The sequence below is a fragment of the Haliaeetus leucocephalus genome, unplaced genomic scaffold, assembly GCF_000737465.1.
Source record: "Haliaeetus leucocephalus isolate CR32 unplaced genomic scaffold, Haliaeetus_leucocephalus-4.0 Scaffold722, whole genome shotgun sequence".
Classification (NCBI taxonomy): domain Eukaryota; kingdom Metazoa; phylum Chordata; class Aves; order Accipitriformes; family Accipitridae; genus Haliaeetus; species Haliaeetus leucocephalus.
Genome location: NW_010973158.1, coordinates 1,518,948 through 1,543,695, shown reverse-complemented (window position 1 = coordinate 1,543,695; position 24,748 = coordinate 1,518,948). Strand labels below are relative to the sequence as shown.

At 39.9% G+C, this 24,748-nt stretch overlaps 1 protein-coding gene across 4 annotated transcripts in view; it reads left to right on the top strand.

The window, feature by feature from the left end:
- Positions 1-24,748, top strand: part of ERBB2IP (erbb2 interacting protein) — a 126,271-nt gene that overhangs the window by 28,092 nt on the left and 73,431 nt on the right. For all 4 annotated transcript variants that reach the window (XM_010580515.1, XM_010580514.1, XM_010580513.1 and 1 more), the window contains exon 2: positions 18,713-18,769. The gene's annotated coding sequence lies outside the window, so the exon portion shown is untranslated. The remainder of the gene's footprint in view (positions 1-18,712; positions 18,770-24,748) is intronic.

Below are 24,748 nucleotides of genomic sequence, written 5' to 3'. Positions count from 1 at the left end.
GACATTGAAAGGTGCCAAGTAACCAACTGTATATTTAAAACCTCTTTGTATTTGATAAAGTATGAATGGCTATGAATTGCTTTTGATTGTACGTAATAAATACAAAGTTTAATCAGCAGCATTTATTTGTTCCTTTTTAAAAATAGTACTTGGAAGCCATTCAGCCAAATCATCTGTGTAGAAATTCTTTTTCTACTCCAGTTTTAAAGGGAAATCAGTGAAAGGATGTTTTACTAGATGCTTAGAAAACAACCAGTGTAAAACAGGGTAATACCATAGTAGTGAAAAGTGTCCATCTCTTAATTAAATGGAGAGAAAAAAGTTACAGCAAAGAGTTATGGGTTAGAAGCTAAAGACTGCAGAAAGTGAGGGGTGCAGGAAGTTTGCCTAAAATTTATTGGATGCTAACATTAGGACCATTGAGGTGCTTGAGAATGAGATAAAATATATGAAACCTTTGTTTTTTGTATACTTAAGAGTTATGTTTCAGTTGCTTAGCAAAATTGGAGACTTTCATTATTGAGAAGAACTTGATCAAACTGACTCCTTTGTAGGCTTGTTCAACAGACAAGTGGTTTGTTTTTAAAACGTCTTGATCATTTAGGAAATTATTGGATTATAATCCTACAATTAATTTGGTTCAGTCTGGTTTTAGGTTACAGGATTCATATTTTCCCCCAGTATATCATGTGAAGTAATGTTTTATTCTTATGCTCCCTTCCTCTCCCCCTTGAACTAGTTGCATATGTGAGAAAGGAGCACTGCTTACCTTTTGCATGTGACTGTTGCTGTTTGAGGATATGAAACTGCTTGATCTGCCTGTCATTCTTGGCTAGATGGAGAAGCCTCTGTGCTCTTTTTGCTAGTACCAGGCTATGTAGAACTCAAGCCATTCTCTTGCTCAGTTTATGTGCTTATATGGCTGCTGTTGTTCCTTCATTCCTTCCCTACCTTTTGTGCTAAAATACAGACTTCAAGTAAAAAGTATTCCAGACTTATTCTAAATCTCTATTTGCAGTTACAGATGTGTTCACCTCTGCTTTGAATTTTCTAGTTAGAAAGCCTAAACACTTGTACCAGCATAACTCTGCTGGTTTTATTATGCATATGTTGGTATAGATGTAACATGTGTAATGCATTTTAATGTGTTTAAGAGCAGGATGGGTAAAATAATTTTTTCCCAAACAGTATGATCAACCTTTGTGATGATGTAACCTAAAGGAGTTTTAGTAAACAAACTGGAATCACCTATTATGATTCAATACAAGTGTGGGAGAGACAACAGAGTATGTCCTTGAGGACAAGTTAAGGTGACCTAGATGGATACAGGACCACATGATGTGGGGTGTGGTGGTGGTAAATATTGGTTACCTTGATGAGCAAAGATATTTTTGCATGAGCAGCCTGGTAATTGTCAAGATTTTATTTTTAAGCATTGTTGTGAAGGTGAGAGATAAGGAAGAAGATGAAGGAATTCACAGTGAATTAATTTTATATGTGTGGCGATGCTGTCAAAAGTTGTTTTGAAAAATTGATGATGGTGATAGAAGCTAACTTTATTAACAGAATAGTAGTCTTCCTCTTGATTCTGAATGAGAAAATAGTTTGGAAAAGTAAGTGAAAATAAGCTGCTTATCTCTCTAACGAAAAAGGGGGAAAATGGGGGTACTTAAACCAGCAACACAGTCAAGCAGCATCCTAGAAATGATTTTTGTAGTAAGTGGTGCAGGTTGGTGTGGTTAAGGTTTTATTTTGGGTGTTGGCGGCAGGGGGGAAGTGTGACTACAGGAACTCAAGGGATGTCGCAAAATGGAGTGGTTTGGACCGCTTAAAGAATCACCTTCAAGGGTATTAGCAAAAATTATTTAATAGGAATTGATAAAAGTGTGACTTCACGGAATTCAGTGGCAAGGTTCACTCTTACTTAATACATGGATGAAACATACAAAGGAAAATTAAGTTAGAAACAAACTAAAATTATGTATACAGAGACTGAGAACACAATAGGGTAAAAGAGAAACATACAAAAGAAAATTGAGTTTGGACTGATTTCTTGTGATTTGTACAGAGCTCAGAAATTTGTAAAACATAGGGGAGACCCTCCCATTGAGTCACAAGGTTCAGAGAAGCCCCCCTTGCTTTCTAAACTCCTGTCAGAGTCTAGGTGCAGCTAGATCAACTCCTAGTCCCAGACTTGGTCAACAGTTTATATCTGAAGGGATTACGAGTATAATAGCAGCCTGAGATTGATTCACAGTTGAATAAAGTTCACAACAGTAACTTACGTATAGATTTGAAAAGCAATGTTTGTAGTAGACTTGTTATAGAATTCAGGTTGGTACACACACACATGCACAAAGACACTAAGAGGTGTGTATAAGCAAGTAAAAGAGATATACCTGTTAAAAAATTCCCCTGAGTTCAGTGAAAATGTTCACGTCAAATGCTTTGGCATTGTTTTGGGTTTGTGTGGCAGGGTTGTGGTAGCGGGGGGGAGCTGCAGGGGTGGCTCCTGTGAGAAGCTGCTAGAAGTTTCTCTGGCTCCAAGTTGGACCCACCTCTGGCCAAGGCCGAGCCCATCAGCAACAGTGGTAGCGCCTCTGGGAGAACAGATTTAAGAAGGAGAACCTGCAGTGGAAAGAGGAGTGGGATATGAGAGAAACCCCTCTGCAGACAGCGAGGTCAGTGAGGAAGGAGGGGAGGAGAAGCGGGGGAGGAGGGGATGCCCCTGCAGCCCGTGGTGAGACAGCAGGCTGTACCCCCCCAGCCCATGGAGGGGAGTGGGGGAGCAGATGCCCACCTGCAGCCCAGGGAGAACACCATGCTGGAGCAGCATCTTCAGATGCCCCTGAAGATGGCCATGACTCCATGGGAAGACCCGCACTGGAGCAGTCTGTGCCTGAAGGACTGCAGTCCACAGAAAGGACCCTCTCTGGAGCAGTTCATGAAGGACTGCAGCCTGCAGGAAGGACCCACGTTGAAGAAGTTCATGGAGAACTGTCTCCCATGGGAGGGACCTCACGGTGGAGCAGGGGAAGAGAGAGGAGTCCTTCCCCTGAGGAGGAAGGAGCGGCAGAGACAATGTGTGATGAACTCACGACAGCCCCCATTCCCTGTCCCCCTGTGCTACTGGTGGGAAGAGGTAGAGAAAACCTGGAGTGGAGTTGAGCTGGGAAGAAGGGAGGGGTGGGGGGAAGGTGTTTTAAGGTTTGGTTTTACTTCCCGTGATCCTGTTTTGATTTGATTGGTAGTAAATTATAATTATTTCTTTTTTCCCCCAAGTTGAGTTTGGTTTTTGCCAGTGACCATAATTGGTGAGTGATCCCTCCCTGTCCTTTTCTTGACCCACGAGCTTTTCTTCATGTTTTCTCCTCCTCATCTTATGGGGCAGTGAAAGAGGAATGATTAAGCAGCTTCGTGGCGCTTTGTTGCTGGCTGGGCTTAAACCATGACAGGCATCTTTCTCAACAGGCAAAGGGTCGAGCCTCAAGGAGCGAAGGGTGTCAGCCCACGTCCTGCTGGCTTTCAGCGACAGAACTCTGATCTTTGCAAACTGAAGAGTTTGCAAGCTCTGAGAGGCGTCCCGCTCAGAGGAAAATGCTGGTCGCCGCCCGCTGTGGTCCAGGAGAGCTCAGAGGGTCTCACCTAGTACTGCTGTTTATAAGTTCGTGAGATGATTGGCTTTAGTCATCAGCAAATTACTAGGATTGCAGTAGCACTGGTACCATTTCACATGAGCTGCGATTCAGATAAGGAAGGCTCCAAGGCTGTCAAAGAATGACTTAAGATTTAGAGATGGGATGTTCCAAGGCTGTCAGGAGAGGACTGAGATATGTCCCAAGATTGTCAGGAAATGACGAATAATGCCTACTCCTGTCCCCAGCCTCTGCCAGGCAACAGGAGTCCTTGGTACAGTCAGTGCAGCTCCCTGTCTTAGACATGCAAGAGTTCCTGGTACGGTCAAGGGATGTTTAACCTCCCAACTCATTACACTTATGCTGAGGCCTAGTGAGCCTTCCAAGTTCATGTGTCAGCCCAGAGAGGGGGAAGAAATGCACCACCACAAGGGAGAAACAACGGAGGAGAGTTGTGCGTCGGAGTAACAGGCAGGTACTGATGATTTCCACAGAATTAATCAAAGCATGTGATAAGAACATTTGTTGTTGGTTGAGATTAAGTTTTGGTTTTATATGCACTGAATTTAAGTAGGCAGTCCCCAGAGGGTGCTCTTCATCTAGAGGTTTCCTGTGAGATGGAAGAGTGTCGGGGATACTGTGGTATTAGAAAGGTGGGGGAAGAGACTTAAGGTGGAAAACAACATTAAAAGAGAGGAGGAAGCAAAAGAGTGGAGAGGAATGGGCTAACCACCAGCACAAGAAATCACAGTGGAATGGATGAGGAAGCAAAAGAGATGATTCTTTAGGGGCTCTCGCCTTCACTGAAGACTTTTTCATTGGAAGGATCACCTGTAGAGCAGTACTAGGGTCTCTGAGAAAGCTTGGACTGATAGGAGCCATTAGCAACCCAAGCAAGTTTTTCTTCTTCCTTTTTTATATGTCTTTCCTTATTTTCCTTTTTATTCCCATACCTCTTAGAGAGAATTTTGGCTAAGAGTAAAGGTTATTCTTTTGAATTTCCCTCCTTTTGATGCACCTCAGCTGTAGATTTCTTTACATGTGCATTTAAACCAAACAACTGATTGGAGATAGAGATGTGGTTTCTGTAGGGAGCAGTTACCCAGACATTTTTATATCTAGCAAGATTTAAATATAAGACTCATTAGTCTTAACTAATGGGTGTTAGATAAATTGGTTAAGCTCTGTCTCAGTGTTTGCTATTGTGGGTTTAGATACTGGAATGCCAGGTCTAATTGAAGCTGTTAAGAATGTTTTTTTTTAACTGGAGCACTAACAGCACTATTGCTATCTAACTGCTAGTGCTCATTCCGGTCTCTGTTTTTATAGAACATGTTGTAGCATTTATTCTCAGCCCAGTCTCTTGGTGTGAACACCAGGCAACTGTTAACTTCAAATGTGTTATTCTCTAGATTTGTATAGTTTTATGGGAAAACGGGATTACATACGTTGTCATAGAGCACAGGCATTAGAACTGTGTTGAATGACTTTATTCATGCCACTGCCAGTCTGTCTCAGTTCTGATGCTGTAATGGTATTAAAATGAAAGCTGGTATTTAGAACAGAATTAGTCCATTAATCTCACTACTGAGATTTTTTTCCATACTAGAAAAAAATTTTAATGCTTTTTCAGCCACTAACAGAGATGACTGACATGTTAAAAATCAACCTGCTGGAAAAGGTTGATTTTTTTTTTTTTTTTCCCCAGCTGCAGTGTCTTATTGCTAGACAGAATATTGCATAGAGATGTCATCTAATGCAGTTTAATAAATGTCTATTTTTCCTGTCTAAGAATTTAGAATTCGGTAATCTGCAGATAAACAGGTGATTTGCTTTGTTGCTATGAAAGCTTTAAATACAGACTTAATAGTTTTGTCCAGATTTTTTATTGGCTTGTTGGAGAATATGTGGAAGAGCCAGAATAATTGATTTTAGATTAGATTAAGTGGATATCAGGTTGTTTCTAGAGCTCACATCCAGTTGTTTCCTTCTTCACTTAGAAGTGAGAATGGAGCTGTATCTAAAAACCAAAAAACCTCCATTGTTTGGCTATTGGATCTAATAATGCATTTCATACATTACTGGAAGATACTGTGAACTGGAATGGGCAACTGCAGTAAAAAGGATTTTGGAAGATGCATGAATATAATTTTCAAAATGCATTTTAAGGCATGCAGTTCGGTAGCACTTCTATCAATATGTGAAGGGCACATTCTTCCAGGCAGTGTATTTCTCCAGGATGACCCTTCAAAGTATGAGAAATTGGGAATAAGGAGAAACCTAATGCTGATTTGCAGACTACGCACAAACAGCAGTTTCTGCATGTTACACTTATGCTGTGTTAGTCTAGATTAAGTTTAATAAAAAGCCATGAAGAATTGAGGCAAAACAACCCTCACTACAATGTAATTATCAGAGGCGACACAGCAAACTTGTATTCTGTTTGCTTCCAGACACTGCCATCTTCTACCCAGGGTTTTAAATAGCAATTGTGTTCTTGTTTTATCAGATTCAGAAGCTATCTCTGCATTGGTTACTTCAATCTGCAGAGGTGGGGGTTTTTTTTGACAGAAAAAACTAGGACTATTTTCCAATCAGTTGAATTCAGCATATTATTTTCCTTAAATTTTCTTGTGAGCTGGGGATTAATTACCTTGCAGCTCTGCGATTTCAAATGATAGAAATCTTTATTACCTTAATTAACTGTTTGCCTTTTAGTTCAGGTGGCTTGTGGTCCTGGACTGTTTTTGTGTGTTACCAGAGGATTGTTATCCTGTTACATAGTAAAAATCCAGGGCGATTTTATAGCTCCATTCCATCCATGAAACAAATCACTTCTAGAACAGTATTTGCAGAATATAAATTAGCTTCCAACAGGGGTTTGGGTAGCTTTAAATTATATGGTAAAAAGTGACAATCTGCTCCTTCATCATTGGTTCTCGGGCAGGTAGTGAGGAGATCTGACAGCAAGCCAAGCCTTAGTGTTTAGAAGTTGGCTCAAACCATGAGATTAAGCAGCAGTATTAGTCTTTTCAAGAGTAATGTGATAATGTCACAGAGAAATGGATCATACCTCAGTGGCAGATGGCGCATGCCTGTGTGAAGTGTAAGAGTAAAAATACATTTTGGTTTGACGTTGTGTATGTTTAGTCACAATCAGTAGCTGTTGTGGTTAGTTATGAATTTAATATCGATTCAAACAGGAAACTACAACTTCCAGCAAGACACCTGTTCAATTGCTCATAGCTTATTAAAAAGTTTTAATACTGGACACTTGCCTTGACAATATATCCATACTTCAAATCAGTGCATTTTTGAAAATTCATCTCTGATTCTGCTTTGTTCCTGCTCCACTATCTAATTCCTGATTTGAATATAGAAGTGTATTATTCTTCCTGGTGTCTTCCTTTGTTATTGTTTATAGAGAACACTGACATTCAAGAATTGATCTTCCTAATGTGCTTATGGGATGAGTTAATGATGTACTGTTATGACAGTGAATTGATGTGCACAATAATTGGCAGCTGAAGCTATAAAAAGTGTCTGACAGTTCTTTTTTCCTTTAAACTGACTGAAACAAACAATAACACCCTAATATTTTGTGTCACTTTGTATGTTAAGAGCACAGCTGAGGTTAATTTCATTCGTAGCTATGAATGTTTACCAATTTCTCAAGCAAGTTCTCCATTGCTAATTGTGCCTGTAATCATACTGGTCAGTGATGTCTCCTAATTTGACTTTGTAAAGCAGTGAGGAACAAAATAAATGCAGAAGGAAGTAAAAGGTTCGTAATAGCAATTGTTAATTGGAAAGTTATGCCTGCACATGCGTGGGGGGAAAATGACATCTAAAAATAGATTTAAGTGTTGCTCGACTAGCAGCACTCACCCCTGCCCTGGGAGGAAAGGGAACTCAGGAATTTACAAAGCCAAACAATGACTTGGCTGGTAGAGTGAGGTTTATAATTAAGTATACAATTATAGCAACTGTTTGCTGTTAGTTTCTGCTATTTTTGAAACAATTTTAATTTGAAATCTCCATTATGTTATAAAATTGTGTGTTTGAAATATGGGAAATGTAAAAGATTCATCCAGTTCCTAATACCTATTTTCTAACCTATTTCTGACAACTGCTAGGTGGTTATTGGTTCTAACAATTTAGTATTTTATACATAATTTGATAAAATTAAAATATAAAGCCTCAGCTGGTTAGTTCAAACTGTGTTGCAGAATCTCCTGGACTAGCCAGTAGCAATAAAAGGCCACAGGCACAAGACAAATTCATGCATTTAGAGTGCCACAAACGTTCACAGATTTATAAAATTTGCAGTCTACATTCTGTCTATGCCTAGGTTTCTGCTGCATCACGTATCTACAACCTTCTGTATTTCAGTAACCTGAAACAGCTCTAGGATCCAATTTTGTGCATAAGCTGTGACATAACTGATAAAGCATCTGCCTGATACAGGAGGTATATTGAGAGTATATCTGTCTGCCTAGGTTTTAAATGGGAGAAATATACCACCTTTATTGTTCTTAGTAATGGTATATAAGTTATAGGTTGCTCTTCTGGGGTGTTGGAAACCTATACCTAACTGTCGTGCAAGAGGACTTGAATCTCAGGTCATTTGTTTTTTAGGTCAGGAGTGCACACTCTGTGACAGTCTTGATGTCATTCAGATGGATGACTCATCCTGCAACTTTTTTGCTTATGTTTCACAAGTTGCTGTTGGTAAATTCAGTATACAGTTAAATATTGTGCCCAAAATCTTTGCCAAAGGTTCTTATTCGCTGTGCTTTCTCTTTCTCTCATGCTTGGTAGTAGTACTCACTTTAGTATCTAGATCACTTCTATCTTCTTCATGCTAAGTATTTAACACGTTATCTGTGTTAATGAGTCAGCATCTACTTAATGCAATATTTAGCCAGTCACTCCTTGCTCACAGAAGTGTGGGTGTTGGGTGTCACAAGCATTTTATACATGCCTATGGTTACTATAAGACATGGTACCCTATTTCTTAAGTACTGCACAAGTAAAATTAGATATGTCCCTCCATGAGGTATTTCAATATCTAATAAAAGATGTGAGTGTGATGAAGTAGAAGAAGGAAAAGGGTTTATGTAATGAAAGGCAGTACGGAAAAAGAGATAAGGCTTGTGATAATAGCATCATACAAGTTAACCACCTATTTAATTTAGATCAAATGTGTCCTTTCTAGAAATGGTGGTATTCATTGTGGTGTAGTTTAGTATGTGTATATGACTCAGTTTCGTGTTCTTAATTACAAATCTTGCTACTGATTGAATTAGTATATTTGTCTCTTAAGTATTCTTATTCTCTTAGTCATTTGTTTCCCAAATTTTCCACATTCCTTTTCTTTCCCATCATCAGTCTCTCTTGTGCTGCTGTGAATGAGCACATTTGCTGTGGCTAACAATAATAGGCCTATAAAGGGTCTGACCATTTGGAGCTGTCACTGTCTACAATCCATGTGCTGGTGGGAAACTCCTAAGAATGGAGGGGAGAAAAAGGGTGAAAAGGGAGGGGGTCGCATAGGAGCAAAGGGTGAGGGCACCAGATGTAAATAGTTTTCTCATGGATTTGCAGCCTCTCTTGTTATTCCGAGTGCTCATGTCACATTGTTTGTGGTGCTAATTGGCCTCCTGATGTGATGTAGGTATGTCTAGTCCTCTCTAAAGTTGTTGTCAATTCTGTAGCAGCAGTGGAAATGTTTGAAATGGTTGAAGCTTGGGTGAGAGTTGTCATAACTTACAAAGAATGAGGGTTTTTTGCTTTTTCTTCTTAATTCCTAGATTGAGTCAAGTTGGATTCTTTGTGTTACCACTAACAACAAAGCTTCCTCAGGCTTAACTAGACCTTGGTGTGTAGCTTGGCACAGCTACTCACTTCTAGTCAGTGAGTTAGCACAAATGTCACTTAGAGAAAAGTAATGTGGTAAAGAATTGTGACAGTGCATGGGATGCAGACTGTTACTGTTCTGAGACCTGCTGGTTTGGTGGTCCCTAAGCATGGTCTGTGACGTCAAGGTAAGTAGTCCAGGAAGCCATATCTCCTTGATCGAAGATATCAGGTAATTTTCTGTTGTGCATGGTTTGTTTCTTGTTATTCGAAGTTCAGATACTGCTGTGTTGTGTACTACAGAGACAAGAAACAAGTTGATGTGAAAATAGATCACTAAACCTGTTTATTTTGTGTTTAAAAAGCCTATATTAAATAAATACAGTGTTTAAGGATGCCTGGTGTTTTAATATTTTAAATGCTTGGTTTTAAAGCCTTCCTAAAATTCTTAATTTTTAGCATAAGATTGGAGTATAAAAACAGTGTCATGTCTCTATTTTCTCTGTTTTCATTCCTGGCTTGGTCTCTGGTTGTTTGAACTAATGAAATGACATCACAGTAACAGAACCAGTAAATGTCAGTAAAGCCTTAAGCAGAATTATTAGCAACAGTATTTAGCAACAATTTAATACTCCTCACATTTAATGTTTTGCAAAGCAACCTTGGTCTACAGAAATTAATAATTTGCAAGTTCGAACACTGAATCTACTTTGGTGGATGTATTTGCTACCTCCTGTAAAGTAGAAATAATTTCCAACTAAATAGTTATTTCTCTAATTTCGTTTCCATCTATCGATATAAGCCATCTTGGTTCTATAAAGGGATTTTCCTGATACTTTTATTTTCACAGTAGGAAAGGATACTGGAATTACTGTGAGATGAAGCATTGTATATCATGAATTCATGAATGATTGATTCAATGTGTGATTATTCAGCTGCTTTAGTAAGACTTGGAAAAAGAGTATCTCAAATAGCAATTGCATTGACTACATAATTTTGCTAGAGTGGAGGCACAGAAACATGTATCTCCATGGTTCACAAAAAGCACTAAATCTCAGCTTCCTCCCCTGGAAATGTTTCCAAATAAGCCAACTAACCTGCTTTCTGTTGTACATACTGAAATTGACCTTAACTCAAAAGTAGCTTCTGACTTTGTCGGATCAAATGTTGAAGTTGGCCCTGATGTGGTAGTGTTGTTAGTGGGTTGGACCACATGACTTGGAGAGGTCCCTTCCAACCTCCGTCATTCCGCAATTATAATTATTTGGGGCAAACAGTGGAAAACACTGCTCTATCTTGCTGCTTGTAGGGGGAATATTTGACTTAAAGGTAATTAAAAGTCTCAATATGATTATCTCATCTGCAACACCTAGGCCTTCTGATGGTGTGGTAGATATAATAGTTTATGCTTAATAACAAGGTTATATTTTATTCTTAGTACAGAAGAACTTTTCAGAGCATGCTGAGGCTTATGCTTTGAGAAATAGACATCTTGATTCATAAATGATTCCTTTTAGTTTTAAGAGTTGAGAAACTCCTCTTATCTGGTGTGCATGCATTATAGCAGTTTTTCACTGGTGAGATCAAACTCAGCCATATTGGACATTTCTCCACTAATTGCACTACTATAAAGGGAGATTTTGAATCCCAGGCAGTTTTTCTAAATCTAGGTATGTTTGTTTTGTTGCAAAACCATGCTTCGCACTCAGAACACTTACACAGGGAGAGTTTTTGTAGCTATAACCACACAGATGAAAGAAATAATTTGGAAATAGTGTCTTTAAAAAAACTGAGGTCAAATTTTGTTGTGGTTTAAGCCCAGCTGGTAACAAAGCACCAGGAGGTAGCTTGCTCACTCCTCCCCCCTGGTGGGATGGGGAGGAGAAAATATGAAAGAAAAGCTTGTGGGTCAAGAAAAGGATAGGGAGGGATCACTCACCAATTATGGTCACTGGCAAAAACCAAACTCAACTTGGGGGAAAAAAAACCAAACCAAAATCAATTTAATTTGTTATCATTCAAATCAAAACAGGATAATGCGAGGTAAACCCAAATCTTAAAACACTTCCCCCCCACACTCCTCCCTTCTTCCTGGGCTCAACTCCACTCCCGATTTTTCCTATGTCCTCCCCCTCAGCAGCGCAGGGGGACGGGGAATGGGGGTTGGGGTCAGTTCATCACACATTGTCTCTGCCGCTCCTTCCTCCTCAGGGGAAGGACTCCTCTCTCTTCCCCTGCTCCACCGTGAGGTCCCTCCCATGGGAGACAGTTCTCCATGAACTTCTTCAACGTGGGTCCTTCCTGCAGGCTGCAGTCCTTCATGAACTGCTCCAGAGAGGGTCCTTTCTGTGGACTGCAGTCCTTCAGGCACAGACTGCTCCAGTGCAGGCTTTCCCATGGAGTCACAGCCATCTTTGGGGACATCTCCCTGCTCCAGCATGGTGTTCTCCCTGGGCTGCAGGTAGGCATCTGCTCCCCCGCTCCCCTCCATGGGCTGGGGGGGTACAGCCTGCTGTCTCACCACGGGCTGCAGGGGCATCCCCTCCTCCCCTGCTCCTCCTCCCCCTCCTTCCTCACTGACCTCGCTGTCTGCAGAGGGGTTTCTCTCACATCCCACTCCCCTTTCCACTGCAGGTTCCCCTTCTTAAATCTATTCTCCCAGAAGCACTACCACCATTGCTGACGGGCTTGGCTTGGCCTTGGCCAGAGGGGGGGCTGACTTGGAGCCAGGGAAGCTTCTAGCAGCTTCTCACAGGAGCCAACCCTGCAGCCCCTCCCAAACTACCAAAACCTCAGCACACAACCCCATTGCAAATTCACAATCTTAATTTATGCCTTGAAGACCCTTTTTTGACCAGCTTCCCTAAGAGGAAGCAATCAAAAACAAAATTCAGCAGATCTGATTTATCTGCATATGTGCAGGTATGAATGTGTTTCCTTAACTGTCTTGTCCAAAAGTGCTGTTGTGATATTGTAAGTAATGAACAAAGTTTCATTTTGCTATCCTCTAGGCTTTTCATTCAGTTTTAAGATAATTAGAAAAATCTCTAGTAGAACTGTAGATACTCTGGCAAAACAACGAAACTTATAATATTAAAATACAATTTGTATAGCAAGTAACCAGTCAGGGACATATAGAAGTGCCTTTTCCATTCCATTGTTGTTGATGAGCATACCCATATCCCTTGGCAGAACACTTCTCAACTGCATGTCCCCTGCAGCATATCGAGTGTTGCCAAATACAGGTTATTTTGGGGCATGCTGGAAGCAAATGTGAATCTTCGTGTGATTACTGAGAATGTGCCATCAGCTGTCCTCTTCCTGTGTTGGAGGATTCTGGTTGTCAGCAGCTGTGACAGCATTGGTGCTAGGAGGTAACAAATCCTCAAGTAGGTCAGTCTCACTGCTTAAGGTAATATAGCATAATTAACACCAGGTGCCCACCAAAGCTGCTCTATCACTCCCCCCCTCAGCTGGACAGGGGAGAGAAAATAGAATGAAAGGCTCTTGGGTCAAGATAAGGACAGGGAGATATCACTCACCAATTACTGTCATGGGTAAACCAGACTCTACTTGGGGAAAATTAATTTAATTTATTACCAATCACATCAGAGTATGGTAATGAGAAGTAAAACTAAATCTTAAAGCACCTTCCCCCCACCCTTCCCTTCTCCCCAGGCTCAACTCTACTCCTGATTTTCTCTACCTCTTCCTGCCCAGGAGCACAGGGGGACGAGGAATGGGGGTTTTGGTCATTTCATCACACAATGTCTCTGCTGCTCCTTCCTCCTCAGGGGAAGGACTCCTCACTCTTCCCCTGCTCCACTGTGGGGTCCCTCCCATGGGAGACAGTCGTCCATGAAGTTCTCCAACATGAGTCCTTCCCACAGGCTGCAGTTCTTTACAAACTGCTCCAAGCGTGGGTCCCTACCATGGGCTGCAGTCCTTCAGGAAGGGACTGCTCCAGCGTGGGTCTCCCACAGGGTCACAAGTCCTGCCAGCAAACCTGCTCCAGCGTGGGCTCCTCTCTCTATGGGTCCACAGGTTCTGCCAGGAGCCTGCTCCAGCACGGGCTACCCACAGGGTCACAGCCTCCTTCAGGCATCCACCTGTTCTGTCATGGGGTCCTCCCCAGGCTGCAGGTGGATATCTGCTCCACTGTGGACCTCCATGGGCTGCAGGGGGACAGCCTGCCTCACCATGGTCTTCCCCACGGGCTGCAGGGGAATCTCTGCTCTGGCACCTGGAACACCTCCTCCCCCTCCTTCTTCACCGACCTGGGTGTCTGCAGAGTTGTTTCTCTCCCACATTTTCAATCCTTTCTGCCTCTGCAGTTTCTGTTGTGGAGCAACTTTTTCCCCTTTATAAATATGTTATCCCAGAGGCGTTACCACTATCACTGATGGGCTCGGCCTTGGCCAACGATGAGTCCATCTTGGAGCCGGCTGGCATTGGCTCTATTGGACATGGAGGAAGCTTCTAGCAGCTTCTCACAGAAGCTGCCCCTGTAGTCCCCCTGCTACTAAAAGCTTGCCATGCAAACCCAATACAAACTCGTCCACCCAAGACCACTGGAAAGATAGTGCCACTCTTGAAGCTTGTCAGGTTTTCATTAATGAGACAATCCATGCAGCAGAGATTGAACCAAAGCCAGACATTTTAGAGTCAAGGAAAGAAACAAAAGTAACAAGAAGCAGTGAGACATGGTGACAGCATCTGCTTCCAGGAAAAACAAGATGCACTCTGTCATGAGAATGGTCTCTGAATCCTTTGTGTCTTCCTGGTCTTCCCCTCTTGCCCATCCTGGTTCCCCAGTGTGGGAATCCAAGATTAACTAAACTGTCTGTGGTCTGCAGACCTTTCTATTTTGTGCAAAATGTCTGTTTGATTTCAAAAGGTATGCCATCTAGAGATAAATATTTTGCCAGCTGTGTTTATCTTTTATTTCCTCAATCAAGATCATATGGTATTCTTTTTTTTAAATCTTGCTCACTGTAAGGCATGCATTTCTCACCTGTGTAGCAGGCTGTGATTGAATAAGAATCTTGCCAGTAACCACTGACAGTAAAACTTCTTTTATTGTTGTTGTGTATGAAATGATTATGCACATCTGTATATACTTCCCTGATACTTAATAAAAATATTGTGCTTATGGGTATCCTTGTGCAGGCAAAACCTCCTTCACTGAGGATAGTGATGCTGATTGTGTGTACAGTTGCACTTCCATGGCCTGCCTCTGAACCCTTCATCTTCCTGGTCCCTGTTCCAAAAGGAAAAAAACATAACTCACCTCTTGGCCTGAAATTGATCTTGGTTTACAAGACAGATTTTAGTGCTGCAGTATGAGATCTACTTCTGCTTAATGCGCATCTCTACTATGAATAATTTTGATAAATCTAAAGCCTTTTTAGCTAAACATACTTTCTCACTGAATGTGAGTAGATGTTTAAGAGCAAGCATAGATAATCTGGCTTCTTCTTAATATTTCTTCAAATAATTCACTGTTTTACTGTTTTCACTACTTAAAATAGAGGGTGTTTTTCATGGGCTGAAGGCTGCCTGAAATGTCTCTGAAGCAAGCAATTTTTAAGATATTTATTTCCAACCCTTCCTTAAATGAAGAGCATAAGTGTTGTGATTTCCCTGCCTTTTTTTTTTTTTTTTTTTTTAAAACAGACTGGAGAAAGTAAAAACTGCCTGGGGGTTGTTCACTGTCATTCAGTGTACTGAAGTATAACCTTATTTCCTGATTTGTTGTGTGAAAGTTTGCCACTGGTGTTCTGGGTTCATCAATAGCTGTTCAGAGTCTTCCAATAAGCAGTTGAAAGAATGATGAGGATTTGAGGTGAAATGTCTGAAAATTAAAATAAGAAAGATGCTTATTGAGTCAATTGCAGGCCTCACTCATCTAAAACCAGTGGTAAGCTGAAACTGAAATACTTGGAGATGTGAGCAGCAGCCTCCAGGGTGCAGTAAAGTGATCAGAACAGCTGCACTGGAGCAGACCAGCAGTCCATCTGGCAAGCGTTTTCTAGCAGCAGTTGAGTTATACCCCAGGAAGGGTAAGAGCAGGAGGAACACATACAATAGTTCCTCCAAGTACTCTCCCCATATCTTAAGCTGAGTGTTAGGGCTCTTCTGCTCTACTTTTTTGGTTGGAGGAACCTGACAGATGTTGAGCCTCAGTCTGATGTGGTTGATACCATGTGCTAGAGCACATGAGGGTTAAATAAGATTTCATTAGGTATTTTTACCTTGAGGGTAATTTATCACTAGTCATCTAAAGCACCTGTTACTGTTTGTGCAAAACAAGTAGGAAAGTGGTGATGTGAGCTAGTTGAGGTCCTGGTGCGTGGTTACCTTGGGCTCTTCAGAATACCCTTGTCTATTTTCTTTGAGAGTTTGTTGTTCTTTCCTGCAAACTGGACCTGGCAATGTGGATGTGTGGAAGCCTGGTAGGTACCTGCTATTGGAGACTCATCTGTGCTTACAGTTGTAGTTACAGCACACTCTTAGCTGTTCTTTTCCAGTACAGGCTTCAGGTTATCCGACTCAATGTCGGAGTTTCAGGTGACATTAAGGTAACATCGTTTGCAGTGAGTTCATTGTTCTTGTCTGATTCTGTAACTGCTGTCTTCTGTTCAGTGTATAGCTGTGTAAACTCCAAAGCAGAATGACCTGAAATATCCAGGTGGTGGTGTGTATTCCTCCCCCGAAGCACACACATCCCACTTGCTGTATTATCTCCTCTGGATGGTTGGGATTGGATGAGTTCCTTGTACTTGATTTGGAAGTCTGTAAACAGTTCATGATTTGGTAATTTCTCCCTGCCACTGGATTTTATTCTTCTGGGCATTTCAACAGAGGAAGCCTAACAGGTGTCAGGAAATGATGCAAAAGTAATCCCTTTTGGTTTGTTGTTTTTGTGATGATTATGGACCTAGCTATTTCTTTGATCATTTTTCTAGTCTGAATGCTCCGCCTGCAAAGTCTTGACCTTACACCTTTTTCTTTCAGAGGCACAATCACCTGACTGTCCAGCTGTCAGATCCAGCCCTGCACTATCGTATTCTCTGGATTAATTCTGCTTATCTTAGCAGAGCTATTGCAAACTTGCCTTTCTTCTGTTTGGGAGCTTGTGTACAGTGCCTCTGAACAGCTTTCGTAAAGATTAGTTTTTCAGTAGGAGCAAAGCGCTGTGGGAAAGGAAAGAAGCATACAGCCATGGCAGTTTGACAGACTCCCTCCTAAGAACCCAGGTTTCAGAATCTGATTGATTCTTGCTGTCTGTCTTGATCTTTTTAATTGTCTTGAGTACTGCTGTTCTGTATTTCTGAGGCTGGCTAAAGTGATAGAGGCTTTTTTTTCAGGAGGAAACTTGAAAGACTTGAGGCTTTAATATTACTTTTACCTATATTAATTTTTCACCTTGCTATTTACATGCCCTGGTTGTCCTTCTATTGCAAATAAATGAATAGGTTTATGCAGTACGGTGCATTGGAGTCCATTTGGTACGAATGCAGAAGCTGGCACCAGTGACTCCTGAATGAGGAATACTCGGACATGTAACATGTGAAAGTTGGTTATAGCACAATCCTGCTGTGGCAGTCGTGGCTTCAAAGGACATCATTGTTCTGTGGTTGTACTGCTGCTTGTTTCTTACCCCAAACCAAGGAACTTCAATTCCTCCTGCAACAATTTTTATTTTAATCTGTTTTAGGAATTTTTTGAGGACACATTGTCCTGGTTTTGGCTGGGATAAAGTTAATTTTCTTTCTAGCAGCTGGTATAGTGTTATGTTTTGGATTTAGTATGAGAATAATGTTGATAACACACTGATGTTTTCAGTTGTTGCTAAGTAGTGTTTATATACAAAGTCAAGGATTTTTCAGCTTCTCATGTGCAGCCAGCAAGAAGGCTGGAGGGGCACAAGAAGTTGGGAGGGGACACAGCCAGGACAGCTGACCCAAACTGGCCAAAGGGGTATTCCATACCATGTGACGTCATGTCCAGTATATAAACTGGGGGGAGTTGGCCTGGGGGGACAGATTGCTGCTCGGGAAGTAACTGGGCATTGGTCAGTGAGTGGTGAGCAATTGCATTGTGCATCACTTGTTTTTGTACATTTCAATCCTTTTATTACTATTACTGTAATTTTATTATTGTTATTGTTCTCATTACTGTCTTCCTTTCTGTCCTATTAAACTGTTCTTATCTCACCTTTTTGTTTCCCGATTCTCTCCCTGATCCCACTGGGTGGGGGGTAGTGAGCGAGCAGCTGCGTGGTGCTTAGTCACTGGCTGGGGTTAAACCACGACACACATTTATTATGATTTTATGATGGGCTGATTCGCCTTTTTATTGGAAAGAAATGAAATACAGTTCCATTTATAAGTAAATCCTTTGAATGAAGCTACTACCTGTGCTTCTACCTGTGCTCCCCACAACTGAAGTTTTTTTTTCTAGGTACTAGAAATTTGACACATTATGCTCTGCCTGACTCAGCTTCTTAGCTGTTCTGCATGACTCCATGCTCAGTTAGATGACCAATTCTGACCATAGTGACATTTAATTCCTCTGAAGATATGTTCTCCTTTTGTCTTTGTTGAAGGCAAAATTTATCCTTTCCATAGGTCCAGCCACTAATTTTGAATGTGTTCAGTCAAATGCACTGGATGTTTTTGTTTATAATTGTTCTACTTCAGTGAAGGTAGCGTCAATGATCTGATATGCCTTATTAAATGTTCTGCAACTTTGTGAAAAATTTCTAATGTTAATGATGCAGAAGCCTGCTTGCTTCATGTTCTGTTAATTTCTGATGTATTTTTTCTTAACTTTCTTCAGAATTGTGCGCAAGAGGTGTCTAATATAAGAGATTTAATAATACTGCAACTAAAAATGGAGTAGAAATGAAACAACTTTGTAGACAGAATGCTATAAAATAAAAACTAAAGTTGCACAAAAAGCAACGTTTTGTACTATGTACACACACAAAATAATCTACCCCAAAAGTATATATGTAACTTTTACTGTCTTGGAAGTCTTTCAAGTTCTCTGAAATCTTCAAGCTGCTGTTCACACACATGTACAGCTTTTCTTTTTAAAAAACAAAACCATAACTCTGAAAGCAAAATAAATATCCAATACAATAAAATATCAGTTTGTTGTTATCTGGTAGGAATAGAGTGGACTAATTTTTGTACCTTTGTCTTAAACAGAATGTTGGCTTTGAAAGCTCAGGGAAGAAGCAGCAGGGAGAAAAAAGTAACACAGTGGTAAGTACGTGTTTTGTTTTTTTTTCCTCTGGACCAACTGCACAGTCTATTAAAATAGAAATCCTCTTCTTTATTCATATGTTGTAATAACTGCCTCCAAAGCACTTGAATTTTATTCTGCATCATCTCTCAAGTTATTCTGAAGGCAATTTTTTTCAGTTATAAATATCTGTTGAAGAGCCAAGTGAATGATAATATATTTACATGTAATTGTGCGCATACGTAGAATGGCCAATATATGGGAAACTAAGCTGCAGGAAAATAAATATGTTTTAAAGCTCAGTGTCCGTTATTGAATGTTTTGGCTTGTGGAGCTTTAGCATTTTATACTGCTTTTTAAAATTTATTTTTTAAAATTTAAATAATTTTTAGTTCTCGGGAAAGATAAGCATGTTTTTTAAAAACTTGGATAAAAAATGCTTGAAAAAAATGCTTTGAATGCTTATTGGGCCTCTTACTGTCTTTCTTTCTGGTTTGCTGATCTAAAGCCTAGGCGAACATTACATCGAATCATTTCTCTCTTACTGGTGTATTAACATTCTTTAGCTAGAGAGCATACTTAGAATATGAAAAGTATTAAGAAGCCAAATAAAGTTCAATTTTCTGTTCAAAGCTCTATGGAAAAGCAACACATGCTCAGAATCGGCTTTTTTCTTTATTAAATTATGCCAGTGCAGATGGCACTAAGTTGCTTTTGCCTCATATTGTAAGGATTTCTAGAGGCAAGTATTTCTCATTAATAAAAAGAATGACCAATAGAGTATTTTTTGTTCAGAACTCTATGAATTTCCGTGGAGGAGTTGTTATTGCGTACTCCCCCCCTGAAAAAATCCCCAACAACATATGCCAGCAGCTTCCATCTGCTCTAATTTTATTAATAGTGCTGCTCAGATTTTGGAAATGCTAATAAATATTGACACTTCAGTGACTGTAATTTTGCAAGTTACTATAAAATACTACTTTAAACCATACAAAATATTCTGCATATTTTATCTGGCATTGCTACAGGCAGCACATACTTAAGAAGATAGAAGCATGTGCACATGCTTGCATGTTCCAGCCTTTTGTGTAGCCTACGAGGCTGTAGGCTTTGTGTGCTTTGGCATTCTCCACTGAGCTAAGAAACTGTGCTGTTGCCGCACTACCTCAGCTGTGCTTACTGCTCCATAAGGTTTGTGGCTTCCTATGGGCAAATGACTAGCAATGCCTCTTCCCTTCACTTCCTCTTTGCTGGTTCATCTCTTTTGACTATGTTGTTATAACTGGAGGAATTAAGACAGTATCTCTTCCTTTCTGTTTGAATAGATGTTGAGAGTATGTGATACACAGCATTTACTCATACAGTAGATCCAGGCATAATCCCTCAAAGGACTAAACCCAAAGCATAAGCTGTTTAATATGGTTTTATACCTCTTCCAGAGGCTTACCATCTCTTAGTCTGGTTGCTCTGTGTATTTAATTTCCATTGTTTTCTTTGTATAGAAAGTCAGGAACTTGTCCTGTTTGTATCCATGGATCTTTTTCACAGCAACAATGAATGAAAATGGAGTTATTTAATGTAGAAGTCAGTGGATTCTGAAAGCAAAGCAGTTCTAAAGTAGCTTGGTACAGCTACCTGTACGAAAGAGCTGTGATTACTAGCTGTACAGTAGCTATGATTACTTCTACTGCAAGTTTAAAAAAAAAAAAAAAGGTTATGGTGGCTAGTGGGGGATGGAGTTCACTTCAGTATCCTATTGAGATAAATATTTCATGTTCCCAGCTGTGTATTAACAGTGACAAACACGAAAACCCAAACAAATCAGTTCCATAATGTAAAGGAAACCTTTAGCCATTGGAAAACATCAGTGTTGAAATACTGAAATACCAATGTCATGGCTTTTAAAAAAGTTCAATTTTTTTGATTATTCCATGAAGGTTTGAGGGGGTCCTGCAGTTTACTTCAAACTTCAGTTTGTCATAGTAGATATCCTTGAATTTATATGGCTTTTTTTGATTTGGGGAGGAGAAATGGGTGAGACTCAAGCACAGTGGTTTTAAAAATCAATTTATTTCTCTTAATGTTTTCTTAGTAACACTTCAAATACATACCCAAAGAATATGCAATCAAGTCAAATATCAGAAATGAAGCTCGGATCTAATGCTAATCTCAGCAGCATTGTTAATGGTATACAATTAGAGACTGTTCTTCAGATGAAATGTTATAGTGGCACTTACTTGGATAGATTGCCTGTCCAGATAGAAGTTAATTTCTAGGGCTGCCTCAGAAAAAGAGCAAAAGGAAATGTGTGAGAGCTAAGTTGCAACTACCTGGGCTGCAGTTGTGTAGTGGCAGGGGGTGTGTGTGCTACTGTGTAGTTACTATGTAGTGTTAATACAAAAGGTCAAGATAAATATTAAGAAAAGCCAAAATTACAATTGCTTGGGTATCTGAACATTTTTAAATTTATTTTTTACTGAAAACTTAAGCTATATTTTTTCTCACCCTCTTTTTTTTGGCTGAGGATGTTTCTGTAATGTATCTTGCCTTAAATGACAGATCTGTACTCTCATATACCTGTATCTTACTGATGCCTTGGTCTAGGATTATAAGAATATTGAATATTACTGCACTTCAGTTAAAGGCTGTACTTGAAGTAGAATATGTTACTATGTAGGTATTTGCCAAGAGGTTTTTTTCTTCTTTTCTCAGTTTAAAAATAATACTTTTGTTGTTTTGTTTTCACAAAGTCAATCTGGTTTTGTCATTGTTAAGCTTTTGGCGTGGTAAGGCCAAGTACTGACTGCTTTGTTGCATTGCTGCTTTTTTACAGTTACAGAAATGAATAGAAATAAATATTCCAAAGATTTTGTTTTATATGCTTAGGGTGGGTTTTACTTGTCATAATAACTCTTTAGGTTTGTTTTAGTGTTTAGATAAATTTCTAAGCTGGAAAATAACTGTTGCAACAAATATCTGGTTAGATAATCTCTAGTTTCAATAAAGTGGGAGAATGCTGTTATTGAACCAAGAAAAAGCTATTGATACCATCAACACTGTTACAACTAAGTAAAGAGGTTTTATAAAGTAGTTTGATGAAGAACTTCAGATCTTAATTGTGTAAAGGATTTCTGAATATTTTAAGGCAAAACAAAATAGAAATAGTACATTGAAATCTGGTTAGAATTTACTTCATAGAATACAAGAAATTGATAATTTAAGCAAATGTCTCCAGAATTCACACCTGGTGTTGCTCTTCTGCAAGTTACCTGAAATTGTCTTGCTGCCCTGACCCTTGGAGGTGGGTGGGTGTTCTTGTTTGTGTTTTGTTTTGGTTTGTTTGTGGGGTTTAGTTTTTGTTGGGTTTTGTTTGTTTGTTTGTTTTTAATATATATAGTCATTGAGAGCTTGGAAAGTAGTTAACCACAAGAAAAGCTTTGAGTTTTGTTACCAGCTTTTGAGTTTTGTATTTCAGCAAGTTAGGAGTAGAGTATCGCTGGTTTTGCTTATATCCTAGCAGCTGTTGGATCAGTAAAAGCAAAACTGATTTCTGCCCTCTCTGTTCCCTTTATTTTCTCAAAAAAGTGTAGCAAGCATCCTTCATATTTTTGCATGTAACAATGGGTTATTATTTACGGTATTTACTAACATGTTCTTCCTCTTGTTGTTACCATTCACCATTGTTGTTTCATGAGTAGCGCCTTTTATTTCTTTTGTTCTGAATGCTGTATGTGAGCAAATATGGTGTGGTTTTTGGTGTTCCCTGCCTACATGAGGACATGCACCCATGGATGCAGTTGAGCATTGTTTTTATATTGGGAGCAGGGAGGTCAGACTGTAGCTTCACATTAAAATGGTGAAAAGGTTCCAAAATCCCTTTTATTTCCTACTGCTTGTTCTCTGCCCCAGAGTGCAGCACTGTGGTTCATTGATTTGTACTGACCTGAGTGTTTGCCAGTCTCATTCAGTGAAATGAATGACATAACCAATCCAGTTTTGCAAAATATTTTTTTTCTAGAAGAGACAGGAAGAAATAGCTTGGACGAGAGGGAGGAGGAGGTGAAAATACTTCTAAATTGGCATTGTCACCAAATGAGGCTTCGACACCTCAACCAGAGAATGCCAGTGCCACTTGAAAAGAGGCAGTCTCTTCACATTACGTGCTGTCTTTTCATGTTTCAGCTCCTTGTCAGTGGCCATCAGGTTTGAGGCATACTTTCCTCTCCTACAGAGAACAAGTAAAAGGATTGCAGAGAAACAAACTTCCAAGCTAGGGTTTGCAAGGTGCTTGTTGCTGTCTGTTAAATTAAGACTTTGCCATTCCCGTCCAAGAGATTGGGGATTGGTTTGATATTAGGGGAAACCTGAACAAACCTCTTAGTGCCTGCCCCAGCTTCTTTACATGATTTGCTGGTGAACAGGAGGTATGAAGTAATTTCTTACCTTACTGTTCAGAGTTGAGGATGTTTTGTGTTCCTTGAAGTACTAAGAAGTTTACAGTTTCCCAAAATTCATGAGGACTAGTGCTGTCATTAGCTCTAAGAGATTCATTTAATTGTGCTGTGAGTTTTCACAATATAGTATCTTTCATCAACAAGGCAAATAGCCTGTGTCTTGGTATCTTCTGTGGTGTGTGTTGCTGCTTTAGGAAGAGAAAAACCTTTAACATCTCTAAAGACAGACTGGTTTATGTCTTTATGTCCAGTATAAGAAGCTTCATTTTCTACTGAATTTTTGATGTAGAGGAAGTAAATTCTTTTGTTGATTTTTTTTTAAGTGGATTAAATAAGATTCTTAATAAATAACAATTTTTTTTCATAATTCTTTTTTTCAACAGGAGTATGTTGGGACTTCTATCAGTTGGCCAAATAAGCCTTCTTGTATTTGTCAGATTGCATGTTAAGTTCCGTGCTCCCAACACAATCCTTCCCTTGCCTGTGTTTACATGTCCTCAGCTCCATAATTCTGAACTTGTTTGTAGATAGTGAGTGGGCTAAGAAGAACCTGACCAGATATTTTTGTGCCTAGTTGTTCGTGCCTGTCTGTATAAACATCTGATAGTTGGTTTTGTTTTCAGCTCTGCTGCTGATGTAACTGGTAAACACCCTTTTGAAAGGCTTGATGGGGGGAAAAGTGCTTTCACCAGCTTAGAGCATGAGCAGTCACATCCTGTTAGCATCAGACAGGAAATTTAAGGGACTAATGTTACAGTGAAACTATTGCTTTTAGACCAAATTAACAGAGATAAGGAACAAAATTACTGTGAATTTAAATTCTACTTACAACAAGGCTGAGTTCAGAATTTTCAAAGTAATGTGATACTTGGGGGGCTGTGTGTGTCCGTTTTTTTGTTTGTTTGGGAGGGGGGGTTGTTTTGTTTTGTGATTTTTTTTTTTTTGTAAATGCTCATCAAAACATAGGTAGACATAGTTAAATAAAAATGTCCCATGGAGTTCTGATGGATCTGCAGGTGTTCTTGGGCTGCCAGATACTTGGATGATGGGGGTATGCAGGGAATCATCAAAGAGTTCCAAGGAGGAGTAATGTTTTACTGGATGATGCTATCTCTTCCGGATTGATATTTAGAGTGTATCCAAGCTTGCTGTTGATCTTGCTTTCTTTCATTGGTCATGGTCTTTCAAACCGATGCTTTGCTTTCCTGCTTCTAGTGATTTTATTATACTTGATAAAAATGTTTCACCATTTATAGAATGTATTGGGTGTAGGTGGCAAGGTTTTGGTGGCAGAGGGTGCTGCAGGTACGGTTTCTGTGAGATACTGCCAGAAGCTGCCCCCGTGTCAGATGGAGCCAGTTCCAGCCAGCTCCAAGGTGGACCCGCTAAAGGCCAAAGCTGAGTCAGTCAGCAATATTGGTAGCACCTCCTTGATAACATATTTAAGAAAACATAAAAACCTGCTGCATTGCAGCAGCCAGGAGAGAGGAGTGAGAAAATGGGAGAGAAACAACTCTGCAGACACCCAGGTCGGTGAAGAAGGAG